The 16,825-nt window shown below is 36.7% G+C and overlaps 1 protein-coding gene across 10 annotated transcripts in view; it reads left to right on the top strand.

The window, feature by feature from the left end:
• KYNU (kynureninase) overlaps positions 1–16,825 on the top strand; it is a 130,096-nt gene that overhangs the window by 71,092 nt on the left and 42,179 nt on the right. The window lies entirely within an intron of this gene.

Raw genomic sequence — 16,825 nt, 5'->3', positions numbered from 1 at the left:
CTGACACAGTGCATTGCAAGTAATAAGTAAACATTATCACCATACATAAAAAAATCACAGTGTAATATCCAACCTACAAAAAAAACAACAAAGAAATAATGCATCCTTAGAAAGTGAAATATTCAGAACTTTATTCTACTTGGACACTTCTACACTAGATTATGAAAGAAAACAAGAAGCAACGTGGTTAGGATTCAACAGACTAGACCGAAATTTTTTTTTAATTATGTAATAAACTAACAATTTTAATAATCTTATCCCTAAAAAATCATTGCCAAATGCTTGTATTCCACTTTCCCTCTCCAATGCCGTACAAAATGTCCTTCAGCACTCTGGAACTCATGGTGCCTGACAGACAGTGGTTCCAAATAAATATTTTTTGACCGAATGAATGATTAATTATCTTATTTATCATATATTTTACACTATTTTACTGTATATGGATGCTGGAATGTTAGTTTCTTTTAGCCTAAAGAAAATTGAAATGCAAATAACAGCCAAAAGGAGACTAAATTTTGCAACCCTGTGTTTTGTTTTATTAGCTTCTCCTTTGTTGCGTGGCACTCTTTGGGGGTGTGAGTATGAACATCTCTTAGACCCAACTATAAGCTGCCTAAATTATTAATAAATAATAATTGCAATTATAACCACAAAATTTAAATACAGAATGAATTAATTCTGGATTCAGAATAATACATGACAAAAGCAGAAATATGAATAAAGACCTCATTATAATAAAGAAAGACATATTTTAGTTTTAACATCATTTAATAAAAACTGAGGTATCTAAATAACACTCATATATAAATGATCACTTCATTGATGCATCCACTTATCTTCAGGGAAGGTTTAAATTATTGTTAAATTTTTTGAGACTTTTTAGGAGAGAAATAATTGATCAAAGCTCAAAATTCAACAGGAAACTTGGCTGAGATGCTTCTAATACTGAAGACTAGGAGTCAACTCTCATGGACTATTACAGAAGAATAATATCAATAATACTTGCATGAGATCAAGATTTGAGCAGTGAATCAGTTAGGAAAAATCAGTACCAGATACTTTTATATACAACTATAACATAAACTGGCATGTTGTAGGAAATGTTTATATATAATGAATAAACCCTTTCCAAAAAGATTTAGTATTCAGATGCTCAACATTAAGTAATCTTTACTAGAAATTGTAGTACACACAGCCATTATTTTATTAAAGTCTCTGCCGGTTCACCAAACAGGATCTTGTCCTTAGTGCATAAAAAGAATCTTGTCTCTATATTCTCTGTAATAGAGCAATACACATTCGAATCTTTTATCCATTATTTCTATCAGCAAATACTTGAAGAGTAAATTATAATAATAGAATTCTAAATAGGAACTCCTAATTTAGCCTGGAATGTTAGACTGACCTTCTTAGACAAGATGAGACCTCAGCAAATCCTAAAATTATGAGTAGGAATTAACTAGGTAAAAACCCCTCCAGGAGGCAGATAATATGGTGGAACCATTCTAGATATTAAAAAAAAAAAAGTTAGAATTGCAAGGAAGCAAATACTTCAGTATAATTTGATTGTAGAAAACACTGTATGATTTGATAGAAAAGGTATGATAAAAAATGAGTCTATAAAGCAGACAGAGGCTGGGTAAATAAGGGCCCACTAAGCTATATTATGTGTCTTGAACTTCTCTTAAAGACATAGGGAGCCACTGAAAGCTTTTAGACAATGAAACAAACTGGGTTTTGTTTTAATTTTAAAAAGATATGCCCTACTTACAGGAATGGGTAGGGATAAGATGAATAAAGAGTCATCTTCAGTCTCTATGCAAAAAGTTTAAAACTCTCTGTCATGATACAGTTCAAAAGATAGGGGTACCAGAGGACAGATCCATTTCTTACCAAATGAAATATTTTCTGATCTCTTCATAGATCACTCTTTTTTAAACATTTTATGTTAGTGATATTAAAGACAAAATTTGTATAAGCATCAGAAATGAAGGATCTGTACTAAACTCTGATTTCACCTAGATTTCAATCTATCCACAGAATACAAGGATTAAAAATAATAATAATAATAACACACACACACACACACATACATACAGTCAGAGACAGAGAGAGAGAAAGAGAGAGAGAGAAGGGGAAAATGACCTAAATTTTAGATGGACCATCTCATTAACTAAGCATACTTTACTTGGGGAATAGCAAAGGATTATTCTGTTTAGAAATACAAAATACACTCTCTGTAGTTTATCCAAGTAGGAGCCTGGAGTCAATGTTTATGAGGATCAATGCCCAAGAATCTAAAAATTTTGAGCTGTCCCTAAGAAGTTTTCATCAGATGTTTTATCTAATTTAAGCTTTTCATTAAATGGACCATGTGAGGAAGATTGATTAATTCTCAATAGAAGAGAAATTTGCACTCAAGATGTTTTAGGATTACAGATCTGAGAAAAGCAAGACTCCAAATTGTCAATCAGGATTGTTGCTTTGGCAACCACTCTCATCAAAGCCATGGTGGATAATTATTTCTTCTGATCTAGCCCCATCCAAACCCAGCATTCCCCAAATGAAAGTGTATACTTAGGGTTTCTTTTAGATGATATACATTTTACAAAATACTTAAGTTGCCTTAGACTAAGGCTGTGGTCAGTCATGTCCAACTCTTGTGACCCCATAGACTGTAGCCTGCCAGGCTCCTCTGTCCATGGGATTCTCCAGGCAAAAATACTGGAGTGGTTTAAGATCTATGTTTTTTAGCCACTTGATAAACAAAGGAAGGGTGATTTAAGTCTTTGTTAAGCTGAAAAATGAAAGTGTTTCAACATGAAATGTACACGTACATTTTAATTTAATCACTAACCACCATAAGAATGGAAAGAAAAATGTGTGTTTCATGGGAAACAATGTAGGTGGAATTTCAAAAGATCTTTAAGCAGGAAAAAAAAATCCCCAATAAAATGTGAGATTTCTCTTAATGTCCTTCTTCTTGTTATCCTTATTTAATCAGGTAAATTATGTATGCAAACAAAATCAAAAACTGAGCTGAGAAGGCAATGTTCATTTTCTTAGGAAATTATCTTAAGTAAGGTGGTGAACAAAGAGGATAACCATAGCATTGTCTATAAAAACTAGATTTAAGGGAAGAAATTAAAGAATGATGTATTTAAGAATTATCCCATAAACTTCTTTGCAATATTATCAAGTTCAGTATGTAGTAAACTTAATAACAAAAGCAAATTTGGTTGAGAAAATGAGCATTCAGGTGACATAGTAATCACTAGAAAACCATATTAGGGAAGAGTGTACTTTCATTTCTAATCAAAATGGTGCTTTATTCGATATAGAGCACCATTACCACATGATGGATAAATTAAATAGCTGCTTTAAAACCACTGTATAACAGGATAGGTAGATAAAACAGATATGTAAAGGTTAAAGGTTTCCACTCACCTGAAAAGTAACTGCCCATTATTGGGAGGTTGTGATTAGGTCCTGGTGTCTGCTATTTGATCCCTTGCCTCATTTTTCCCACATGATGCCCATCACTCTTCTACCATTTGTGGAATGTAGTTCAAACCATTTTAGCCTTTTTATAATTATGCATATACTTAATTTAATATTGTATTTCCTCTGCTGTCCTTCACAAACTTATATTTAAGCTAAACCAAATATTTCACATGTTTTCTGTACAGATGTCACACTGTTGCCATGCCTTTATTCTTAGTTTTCCTTAGTCTTTGGACTTCCACGTATGAAGATTCTATGCCTCTATCCCAGCTCAACCACTATCTGCTTCACAGGTTATGACTGGTCCTAGAGAATTGCTGACCCTCTTTGTATATGCAAATGTGGTACATTAAAATTTTTTAATCACATGCCAATAATGACAGATCAAAAGATTTCATATAAAAACTCCTAGTTTTAAATACCTTCTGAAAAGTGACATGTTTGGCAACATTAGACCATCATTAACCTAGGATAACAAGTGGTAAGACTGAGTCATAGCTCTGCCCACTAGATGGAACTTTAGTTCTTCAACACAACTCCCATTTCTACCTATTGACCTCAGCACTGAAGCAGAGTGACAGCTGGTGTATATATATTTCTACTTACATTGCAGCATTCTTACAAAACTGAGTAAAGGGGAGTATTTCTTATAGGCTCAACTCACAATATTTCTTGACTAACTCCTGTGGAAGCATGAGGAGGTGATCCTTGATCTTTGTCATAAAATTTTTCTCATTCCTCTGTGTCAAGCTAAATCAATCTTCCTGTTGTATTTCCATAGCATCATAGAAAATGTATTATTGGTCCCATTTTGCACTATCTTGTAATTATTTATATGCATATCTATAAAATTTAGGAAGCTTTGGTAAGTAGAATGTTCAATGACTGATTGAGGGTAGATCTTACAAACTTTACAGGCTCATACTTTTCATATACATAATTAGTGCTTTCATATACATAACTCAGTGCTTTTCATATACATAATTACTTATCATTAAATGGATACCTGTTTGGTCAGTGAATGGATAAATGTGTATATCAGTAAGGATGGATTAGGCTGTTTTATGGATCACATATTGCATAAAAAGCATAACTATGCTCCCATTTTATTAGAATCAGAAAATTCTGAAGAATTACTTATAATGGTTAATTACTTTAAAAAATCAAAATACTTGTTGTAAAATTTGAGTTCTTTTTCAAATTCCATTTCTACTCTTTGACATACTTAGGGCATGCAGACAACTCCATTAAATTATTAAACATTAAGCAAACTAAATTAAGCTTGAAAAATTACCTTGAGCTATTTTTCCCATCTTGGGTATCCGAAATAAATCAAACAAACTATATTTTGTGTGAGAACCTTGCCAGCTGGAGAAAGACTCTAGAAGAGAACAGTATTACTCAATTTGTTTTATTTTTCTTCTTTGGTTTTGCACTTACTTGTGACAATAAATAGAGGAGACAATAGCTGTTTTTTCTGGTAAAAGAAATAGCTGAAATTTACTCTTGAAAGCACACTCTGTTAGGTAGTAAGACATTTTTACCTGCAAATTACACAACACTTTAGAGTCTGAAGGGTTTTTCTCTTTTCCTTTCTCTCAAATCCTTTACTTTTCCTGCCCAAGTAGCTGTTAGCTCTTAGCTCTGTCTCAGACCTTCTTAACTGACACCACCCCTCCCCCCCAACTTAAATTTCATTAGCAAAATGCTCCCAATATTCCTACTTTCTATTTCTCATCTCTGGATTTGTCAGTCTCATCAATCTTTACTTTTAAAAAAGTCAGGCTAAAAGGATGAATCTAGTTTCTGCAAGAGTGCTTTGTACAAAGGTAATAATACTAGGTGCTGCTGATGGCTTTCTATGCTTCAAGCGCTTGTGATGTAGTATTTACAATATTCCCAGCTATGCTAACAGGGAGCTTTTCCCATGATTCACTGAGGGAAACTGAGTCTGAGAGAAGTTAAGCACTTGTTCAAGCTGACTTAGCCATCTGGGAAACTGGAGTCTGGCTCCATACCTCTCTTTCCACTATATTTTCTCCTTTTACATCTGCAAACTTAATGTGTAATGACAAAGCAGTCTTAACATTTGGAAAGTCTAAGAAAATATTTATAGCCCTCTTTCTTGGTTATTTTTCCTTGGGAAACTGAGGCCCCTGTCTTCAGGGTTGCATGATCATCTCTTCAGTTTAGAGAATGTTGAAAACCGCAGTTTTTACTTTGCCCTAGATGTCAAGGATGTGGAGAAGGCAATGGCACCCGACTCCAGTACTCTTGCCTGGGAAATTCCATGGACAGAGGAGCCTGGTAGGCTGCAGTCCATGGGGTCGTGAAGAGTCGGACACGACTGAGCGACTTCACTTTCACTTTTCACTTTCATGCATTGGAGAAGGAAATGGCAACCCACTCCAGTATTCTTGCCTGGAGAATCTCAGGGACGGGGAAGTCTGGTGGGCTGCCGTCTCTGCGGTCGCACAGAGTCGGACACGACTGAAGCGACTTAGCAGCAGCAGCAGATGTCAAGGATAAGAATCAGAATTATTGCTGAATAAGATTCTGTCAGTGCCAGCATTCAACAGTACCCCAGCTCAGAACTTCAAAAACACTCCTTCCAACTGCTCTCTTTAAGAGATGCCCCGAGACACGGATGGGTCTCCTGACGGGTCTCAGGTAGTTCACTGGTAATAGCTCTCACCAATGGCAGTGTCATTGCATTCCTGTTAGCAGCTCTTTGGGGCTTTTAGATGTGTTTGCACAAGCCTTCTCTCTAATTAAATGAGCTTACCAACTTACACATGATTGGGAAGCTAATCTACATGACACTGGGGAGAATTTCAACGGAAAGTCCACTGAACCCTTTAATGGTAGCTGAGTTACAGAGTACTCTCTAGAAATTTCATTCTGTCACAGGTATATTGACCCCTCACTTAATATCAGATTCCAGGATTTGAAAGAGACAGACAGACAGATGGACAGAGAGAATAGATTAAGAAAAACTCCACTGTCTCTGCCTTTAAAGAGTCATATGGGGCATAGAGGCACATAAAAAGGAAACTGCTCTAGACTGTGTTAGTACTTGTCAAAGGTAAAAACAAATCTGTGAAAATGTCTTAGAATATCAATCTAGCCTAATACCACAAAAAGTAGAGTTGTGCATGTTCCAGTTCATCTTAATGATTGGGTCAAAACCACACACTGCAAATTGACTCAAGAATAAGTCAGATAGCGTGGGAGATGTAGTCTCACTCAAGTTCAGAAACTATCATTTTCCTCCAGGCATCTATTCACAAAACTAGAGTGCATAGCTATTAAGACAGAGCTATTTTTCCAGACTCCAGTTGCCAGTGTTCCCCACAGGCTACCTGGTTAGCTATGTAAACTCTATAGCTAAATCAGTTCTGGAATTTAAACAGAGTACCTTGAGATACATATTAATTAAAAAAAAAAAAGAAAATAGAGGCTGTCTTTCCTGTGACATAAATAGAGCCTGGAAAGGTGTCTAAAAATGCACCAGGTTGGCCATCTTCAGTGAGCGGAGTGGAGGTCTACTCATCTTCAGTGAGTGGAGTTCTACCACCCCATTCAGGACTCTGGGGTTTCCAAACAAAGACGAGCTCCTTAGGACGTGCCTGTGTTCATTCTCTTCTTCCCAATATTCCACCTCCTGTCACTTCACGGTTACTTTTCCAACAGAACACATTCTTCATAAACATATTTTCTTTTAGCTAACTATAGCTGTAAGCTACTATACTTTCTGAAAATATGAAAGTATGGCTTGATGTAAGAAGGTAACAAAATCCTAATACCATTTTACTCTAATTTGTACAGATTGACACATACATATTTCAGAATGGATTCCATTTTCACTCCTTAGTTAATCCATAAATCCAAACCAGAATCTTTAAGTCATCAAGTGAAAGCATTCATTCTGATTTTGATTTCAAGTTAAAGGTACTCATTTTAATTTAATGAACTCCTTGATATCTGTGCCAGCCTTTGTTATGACTCTTTTTTGATTCAAAACTCCCCCTTGTTAAATATCTTATTTTTTCAAAATCCAGTTCTCTGGAAACTCCCAAGTAGAGTCATGGCTCCCCAGATCCCTAGGAACAGCCCACATGAGAGGCACAGATGTTTGGTTTTTAGTGCTTATTGTCTCCTCTATACAGATTTTCGCATAAATACCATCAATCAATAGCTCTAGGAGAAAAAGGTAGTTTTCTTACTCAAATTATCATGTAGTGTAAGGGCTATTTGGGAAATCATCCTTCTCTGTACACTTACATTTTAAAATAATATTTTGATAGAAGATACATTTCAAATGATTATACCTTAACCTTAGAATAATTCATCATATGATCTAGAGTAAAATCTTGTCTACCCTCCCAGTTTTTCTTGTTTCTGTTCCTGTTTGCTGCTGAACTTAAATATGAGCATTTATAATTATCAAGTCACAGCTTCCTGGATGGGATATTGTGTGTAGTTTTTCTCTTGCAGTACATATGCTGATTATTTACTTCTGGAATCATATGTTATCTTTAAGAGCCTCAGAGCTAAAATAACTTTGAGTAGCATTCAGCTTCTGCCTTAAAATTTTAGACATTGGTTCTAGTTGCCAAGCTACTTGATTTCTAGAATATTTACCACAGCTCCACTTGGAAGATTGTGTTGTGTACTTTTAACTTACGAGTTTATTCGCATTTTGTACTGCTATATGTTTTAGTATTGAGGAACAGCCATTCCTATCAATCTCTTGCTGTAAATAAGAGAAGGCTTAACATACCAATTCAAAACAACAACAACAAAATAGTAGATAGCTCTGTTAGATAATTAGGGGAAGGAAAATGTTATACAGATTACATTTTGACTTTAAGTGAAAAATAAACACCATGCAAGAATTAATGCATAGTTCCTGCTTATAGGCTTCCTGATGGCTCAGACAGTAAAGCATCTGCCTGCCATGAGGGAGACATGGGTTTGATCCCTGGGTCAGGAAAATTCCCTGGAGAAAGAAACGGGAACCCACTCCAGTACCCTTGGACAGAGGAGCCTGGTAGGCTAAAGTCCATTGGGTCACCTGACTGAGTGACTTCACTCCTGCTTGTAACCAGAGTTGGATGAAAGGGAAAAAAAGTGAGAAGGATACTTGAAAATCATAATAAATTTATGCTGGGTGAAAGGAAAGACTTTCAGGATAAAAATTCACTCTGAAATGATATACTATATTGACAGAACTGGTAGAGGCCCCTCTTACAGAGTATTTCTTCTTCTTTTTTTTTTTTTATTTAATATCTGTGCATTATTTTGAACCATAGCAATTGAATTAATTTTACAAATTTTAGTGCTTCAAGACAGTGGCAAGAAACCCTGCCACCTTTCACCTGCCTCTTCCTCAATCTCACCCCGCCCCAGTACAATTCAACATCTCCTTAATTATGAGCTTCTTTGGGAAGTCCCAGGATCAAAACTAGCCAACCAGTTGTTTTTAATCCCCACTTTGTCTATCCTATCTATCTAGAGATGAACACACACACACACACACTCCTATCATTTTTTTAAAAAATTTTCATTCATTGTCTTCAAATTTTCCCACCAGTTTTTCTTTTTAAGGTAACATTATTCAAATGTATAGCAGTGTACTTCTGCAATTGTTTCCTGTGACTTTATATTGAACCAGGAGTAACATTTAGAATACATAAAGATCTGCTTGGTATGGTGTGGAAACTGTAGTTCCCATAAACAGTCATGAGAGCAGTCATACTCCTAATACTAGTATCCAATTACTAACCTTGAAGGAATCTTGCAGGCACCTATAATTTACCCACCATGATGCTAATGCCACTTCCAAGGGCAGCCTGAAGTTTGGACATGCACCCAGCTCGCACGTATGAATGGCCACAGTCTACATGACATGCATCCTTTGCAAGTACTGCCAAAGTAACCTAGGTGGTTACTCAAGTGGGCCAAAGGCTACTTACCTATCTTAAGTATTTTATTATTTTAACAATTATATGAACATACAAATGCATACAACCTGGCTTTCAGTTCTGTGTATAGGTACAAGTGTCTTATATAATTACCCTTTTCACACCAAATTTGTTACTTATTGATGATCTTCATAATTTATAGGAGTTTTGGGGAGTGAATAAAGAAGAAAATAATGATATCAGGCCAAAGTCAATCTGTTACAGGATAAAGCAACAAAATTATGAGGACTTGAACGCTACAAGGGATAAAATTAAGCCATACTATTCCATATTTCATTTTAATACATAAAAAATAATAAACTAAATTTAACAGACAGTGAGATAGCTACCTAGAAATCTCAACACAGGCCCTATGTGTATTATTATACTGGTTAGAAAAATTCTTAGTATTGTGCTATTGAAGATGGTCAAAACAAAAACTCATCATATGCCTTGTTTTATTGAAAAGAATTTTAAATATATTTTAAGCTACTATTGATTGCCCAAGAAACTTCATTTTAAAAGATCCCAAGCCTGAATAAATGATTTATGCAATAATATTGCAACAGAATAAAGGATATCAAATAATATTCTTTTACATTTAGCTTCAGTTTACATAATATTTATTGACAATTGTCTGGCTTTATTATATGTTCTTTTGTTTACTTATTCATTCAACAATTGAATACTTGAATTTATATTATGTAAAAATAGAAAAATAGTAAGATTGGAAAATTGCTAGAAGAGATTTATGTAACCGGAACTATAAGAGAAGAGAGAGGTTTGGTGAAGTATCTTCCTATGGAAGTTATCTTGTGATCAAAATCTGAGCTACTCAGGCAAATGGGAAGGGAAAGAATACTCTAGAGACAGAGAAATATTTATGCAAGAAGAGGAAAGTAGGTGTAGGGCACCTGAGATACAAAGCTGGAAAGAATCAGGCCATAAAGGTCTTTAAAAACCATACCAAGGAAAATAAGTTACATCCTGAATTGAATGGGGGATCACTGAAGGGACACAGGAAGTCTTAAAATCAAATGTATGATTTAGAAAGTTCATTGGAAGAAAGCAGGATGGCAGGAGTCAGAATGGTTAGAAGATTACTTCCGTAGTTTGGGGATTGACTATAAACCCAGGTGACATGGTGGCTGAAAACCGCTGTGCTTGTAATATTGTTTATCATTTACATTTGTCACTCTCTTTTATCAATGAGTGAGTGACAGTCACTCAGTCATGTCCAACTCTGCGATACCATGGACTATACAGTCCATGGAATTCTCCAGGCCAGAACACTGGAGTGGGTAGATGTTCCCTTCTCCAGGATTTACCAATGAGATTCTGAACAATTGTGGGTAATTAATCCAAATCTGTTGAAAATATTTAATTTCCATTTTAGCATTGCATAAAGTATGCACTCAAGTATGCAGTGTATGTTTTCACATATTCATATTGTTTTACCTACTATTTTTCTTAAAATAATAAAAATATTAACTGAATGGCTATACAAAGTTTCGGGAAACTCTTAGTGTTTTCTTTAAGATGCTGCCATCTAGTGAAACTTCTGTAAAATCACTTGGTGATGATCACATTCAAGTTTGTATCTTAAGGTCATTTACTCAAAATAATCGCAGTAAATAACTTATGTTCTCTGCCATCCATGGGGAAAGAATTGCACATGCATTAAAATATATTGTAGGAGCCACAGGTGATTTTTTTTATATATTGTGCCACATATGTAACCACAGGGCCTTTAAAAACATGGTATGTGGGGGAAGTTACATAGTTTCTTCATCAGGCTATTCTTTATAAATAACTGATAATATAAGTGCTGCTTTTTTATTCCTTGAGTTTCCTAAGAAAAATTGTGCTATAAAAACTTGTCTATGGGAGGCTGAGGAATAAAAATCACCTCATAAAAAATCACTTCAATTAGAAATGTTGGTGAGAAAAAAAGAGAATTTTAAATTCAGAACTTTTTTCCCCCACATTTAATTTCATTGAAATTATGAAAATTGTGTCTTAAAATACAAACAAATTGCACATGTATGTGCACTTTTATCTGGAGAAGGAAATGGTAACCCACTCCAGTCTCTTGCCTAGAAAATTCCATGGATGGAGGAGCCTGGTGGGCAGTCTAGGGTCGCAAAGAGTCGGACATGACTGAGCAACTTCACTACAAACCTAAACATTAGTCTGCAAACCTGGTTTTTGTGTGTGTGCTCAAATGCTCAGTCATATCCTACTCCTTGTGACTCCATGGAATGTAGCCTGCCAGGCTCCTCTGTCCATGGTATTTTCCAGGCAAGAATACTGGAGTGGGTTGCCAGTTTCTACTCCAGGGGAACTTCCTGACACAGGGATTGAACACAAGTCTCTCACATCTCCTGCATTGGCAGGCAGATTCTTTACCCCTGTGCCACCTGAGAAGCCAAAACCTCTAAATCTTGAAAGAGATTAATTGTATTTCTTTCCTGTTGCTCCAAAAACTTATGTTAATGTGAAGTATCTGTCATGTTTTCATGACAGATATGTAAGGTTTTTATGTTTTATGTCATGTTGCTCATTTTTTGTGTTTGGGAAATAAAATACCTATAAGAACCTTTTTTCTTTTATAAGATTCTAGTTTTGGTCACATTATAATGAGTAAGTTTTCTAATTAACCGACTCTCCAGTATATTGAGTTTTCTTCATGGAAACCGATGTTATAGGGTTGGGGGTCAGCAAATCTTTTTTGTAATGGCCAAAATAGCAAATATTTCAGACTTGCCTTTCATGTGATCTCTGTTGCAATGATTCATTTGTGCTTGCAAAAGCAACCATAGACAATATCTAAACAAATGAGATTACCTGTCCTCAAATATTACTTTATTCATTAAGAAGGTCATTGTTTGCATCCCTCTGTTCTGGGAAAAGTGAAGTGTAGTCACTCAGTCATGTCTGACTCTTTGCGACTCTATGGACTGTAGCCTACTAGGCTCCTCCATCCATGGGATTTTCCAGGCAAGAGTTATACTGGAGAGGGTAGCCATTTCCTTCATCAGGGGATCTTCCTGACCCTAGGATTGAACCCAGGTCTCCCACATTGTAGGCAGACACTTTACTGTCTGAGCCACTCACCAGCGAAGTCCCTATTCTGGGGAAAGTACCTGTAATAGCAGTTCGGAGTTATTTTTAAGAGGTGTTACAATCAAAAAGTGGGTCCTTCTGCAATTATTAACTTCAAAAAACATCAGTCAATAGATGTATTTCTTCAAAGTTGCAGGAAGTCTAATGTTTTAAGAAGGTAATTATTATATGTGCTCTTAGTAAGCTAACAATAGAAGAACTCAGAGGTAAGACATGTTTGCAAAATGAATACCCTCATTTAATGACTTTTTAAAAAAATTAATCTTCATGTACAAAGTTGTCTTAATGTGGAATGAATCACTATATTATCTAGCTAAATGTTTTCACATTTTGATCTACAGAGGAAAGTGGTTTTGATGGTAAGCAATTAAATTAGGAAATTACTACTTGAGTACAGTTTGGATAATATAAATGTATTGCTCCATGATTTCCTTCTGGTAATTTAGTGTAGAGTCTTATATTCTAATACACTGAGTTCTACCAGGCAGACATACAAAATACTTGAAACCATACAAGTAAATAATTGAGACAGAATAGAGTCAGTAAGAAATTGTCCAGGTCTCAAGTCAATGTACAGGAAGAACACAACATAGATTCAAAAATAGCATTGTTTTTATAGGCCTCCGGAGAAATCTGTATGCAGGTCAAGAAGCAACAGTTAAAACTGGACATGGAACAACAGACTGGTTCTAAATTGGGAAAGGAGTACGTCAAGGCTGTATACTGTCACCCTGATTATGTAACTTATATGCAGAATGCATTATGCAAAATGCAGGGCTGGATGACGCACAAGCTGGAATCAAGATTGCCAGGACAAACAACAATAACCTCAGAATCGCAGATGACACCACCCTTATGTCAGAAAGTGAATAACTGAAGAGCCTCTTGATGAAAGTGAAAGAGGAGAGTGAAAAAGTTGGCTTAAAACTCAACATTCATAAAACTAAGATCATGACATCTGGTCCCATCACACCATGGCAAAAAGATGGAGAAACAGTGGCAGACTTTATTTTGGGGGGGCTCCAAAAATCACTGCAGATGGTGACTGCAGCCATGAAATTAAAGGATGTTTGCTCCTTGGAAGAAACACTATACCAACCTAGACAGCATATTAAAAAGCAGAGACATTACTTTGCCAACAAAGATACATCTAGTCAAAGCTATGTTTTTTCCAGTAGTCATGTATGGATGTGAAAGTTGGACTAGAAAGAAAGCTGAGCATCAAAGAATCGATGCTTTTGAACTGTGGTGTTGGAGAAGACTCTAGAAAGTCCCCTGGACTGCAAGGAGATCCAACCAGTCAATCCTAAAGGAAACCAGTCCTGAATATTCATTGGAAGGACTGATGCTGAAGCTGAAACTCTAATACTTGGGGCCACCTGATGCAAACAACTGACTAATTGGAAAAGACCCTGATGATATGAAAGACTGAAGGCAGGAGGAGAAGGGGAAGACAGTGGATGAGATGGCTGGATGTCATCACTGACTCAATGGACATGAGTGTGAGTAAGCTCCGGGAGTTGGTGATGGACAGGTAAACCTGGTGTGCTGCAGTCCATGGGGTCACAGAGTTGGACACAACTGAGTGACTGAACTGAACTGAAGTTGCTTCAGCCATGTCTGACTCTTTACAACTCTAAGGACTGTGTGCAACCAAGGCTCCTCTGTCCATGGGATTCTCCAAGCAAGAACATTGGAGTGGGTTGTCACTTCCTATTCCAGGGGATCTTCCCGACCCAAGGATCGAACCTGAGTTCCTACATTTCCAACATTGGCAGGTGGGTTCTTTACCACTAATGCAACTTGGTCAACTTTACGTTAACCAAACTAGGCAGGACGTGGTTGCAGGGATGCTTCTACTTTAAGCTGACGTCACTACCATGCCTTAGCTATTGTAAATAGTGCTGCAATGAACATTGGGGTACATATGTCTTTTTCAATTCTGGGAAAAATATTTACATTCTTAAAAATTATTGAACTCCTCAAAGAGGTTATAATATTGTTTATGTATACCTATATTTACTGTATGTATTTGTAATAAAAACAACTTTAAAATATATTATATCAGATCAGATCAGATCAGTCACTCAGTCGTGTCCGACTCTTTGCAATCCCATGAATCGCAGCACGCCAGGCCTCCCTGTCCATCACCAACTCCCGGAGTTCACTCAGACTCACGTCCATCGAGTCAGTGATGCCATCCAGCCATCTCATCCTCTGTCTTCCCCTTCTCCCCCTGCCCCCAATCCCTCCCAGCATCAGAGTCTTTTCCAATGAGTCAACTCTTCGCATGAGGTGGCCAAAGGACTGGAGTTTCAGCTTTAGCATCATTCCTTCCAAAGAAATCCCAGGGCTGATCTCCTTCAGAATGGACTGGTTGGATCTCCTTGCAGTCCAAGGGACTCTCAAGAGTCTTCTCCAACACCACAGTTCAAAAGCATCAATTCTTCGGTGCTCAGCCTTCTTCACAGTCCAACTCTCACATCCATACATGACCACAGGAAAAACCATAGCCTTGACTAGACGAACCTTTGTTGGCAAAGTAATGTCTCTGCTTTTAAATATGCTATCTAGGTTGGTCATAACTTTCCTTCCAAAGAATAAGTGTCTTTTAATTTCATGGCTGCAGTCACCATCTGGGACAAAAAAAAAAAAAAAAAAAAAACCATTACATACTGAAATAAATATTACATTGTTAGGGGGTAAAAACGCAGTTTCTAAAAGAAACAAAAAAAGAATGTTTTATATTTGGCATATATTTTATATAGAAATATAAATCTTTGTTATTTGACTTAATAGAAGGCAGCTGGTTTTATATATCTTCTGCATTTAATCTCTTGATTTTTTTCCTTTGTGAAATATAAGAATAAAATTGGACCTTGTACAGATATATATTTAGAAAAAGTACAAGTAATATAATAGCTTTTTCAGTTAACTGTGAATATTCTTTGATCCTATACCAGAATTTGACAAGAACATCCTGGGATTTTTAGTATGAAATGTGAAACCAAATCAATGATCTTTCTATGCTTTGTTACATTAAAATCTATGGGCTGATTTTTCATTTTTACAGATCTTTTATCCATGCATAATATGTAACAATATGTCTTGATCATTTGGAAAATATCAATTCATTCAGTTCGGTTCAGTTCAGTTGCTCAGTCGTGTCTGACTCTGCGACCCCATGAATCACAGCACCAAGGCCTCCCTGTCCATCACCAACTCCCGGAGTCTACTCAAACCCATGTCTATCGAGTCAGTGATGCCATCCAGCCATCTCATCCTCTGTCTTCCCCTTCTCCTCCTGCCCCCAATCCCTCCCAGCATCAGGGTCTTTTCCAATGAGTCAACTCTTCGCATCAGGTGGCCAAAGTATTGCAGTGTCAGCTTTCTTATCAGTCCTTCCAATGAACACCCAGGACTGATCTCCTTTAGGATGGACTGGTTGGACCTCCTTGCAGTCCAAGGGACTCTCAACAGTCTTCTCCAACACCATAGATCAAAAGCATCAATTCTTCGGTGCTCAGCTTTCTTCACAGTCCAACTCTCACATCCATACATGACCACAGGAAAAACCATAGCCTTGACTAGATGGACCTTTGTTGGCAAGGTAATGTCTCTGCATTTTAATATGCTATCTAGGTTGGTCATAACTTTCCTTCCAAGAAGTAAGTGTCTTTTAATTTTGTGGCCGCAGTCACCATCTGTAGTGATTTTGGAGCCCAAAAAGATAAAGTCTGACACTGTTTCCACTGTTTCCACTGTTTCCCCATCTATTTCCCATGGTATGATGGAACCAGATGCCATGATCTTCGTTTTCTGAATGTTAGCATTAAGCCAACTTTTTCACTCTCCTCTTTCACTTTCATCAAGAGGCTCTTTAGTTCCTCTTCACTTTCTGCCATAAGGGTGGTGTCATCTGCATATCTGAGGTTATTGATATTTCTCCTGGCAATCTTGATTGCAGCTTATGCTTCCTCCAGCCCAGCATTTCTCATGATGTACTCTGCAAAAAGTTAAATAAGCAGGGTGACAATATATAGCCTTGACGTACTCCTTTTCATGTTTGGAACCAGTCTGTTGTTCCATGTCCAGTTCTAACTGTTGCTTCCTGACCTGCATACAGATTTCTCAAGAGGCAGGTCAGGTGGTCTGGTATTCCCATCTCTTTCAGGATTTTCCACAGTTTATTGTGATCCATACAGTCAAAGGCTTTGGCATAGTCAATA

This window comes from Bubalus kerabau, chromosome 3, assembly GCF_029407905.1.
Source record: "Bubalus kerabau isolate K-KA32 ecotype Philippines breed swamp buffalo chromosome 3, PCC_UOA_SB_1v2, whole genome shotgun sequence".
Taxonomy (NCBI): Eukaryota; Metazoa; Chordata; class Mammalia; order Artiodactyla; family Bovidae; genus Bubalus; species Bubalus kerabau.
Note: the sequence above shows the minus strand (reverse complement) of the source record. Positions and strands in the feature narration are given on the sequence as shown.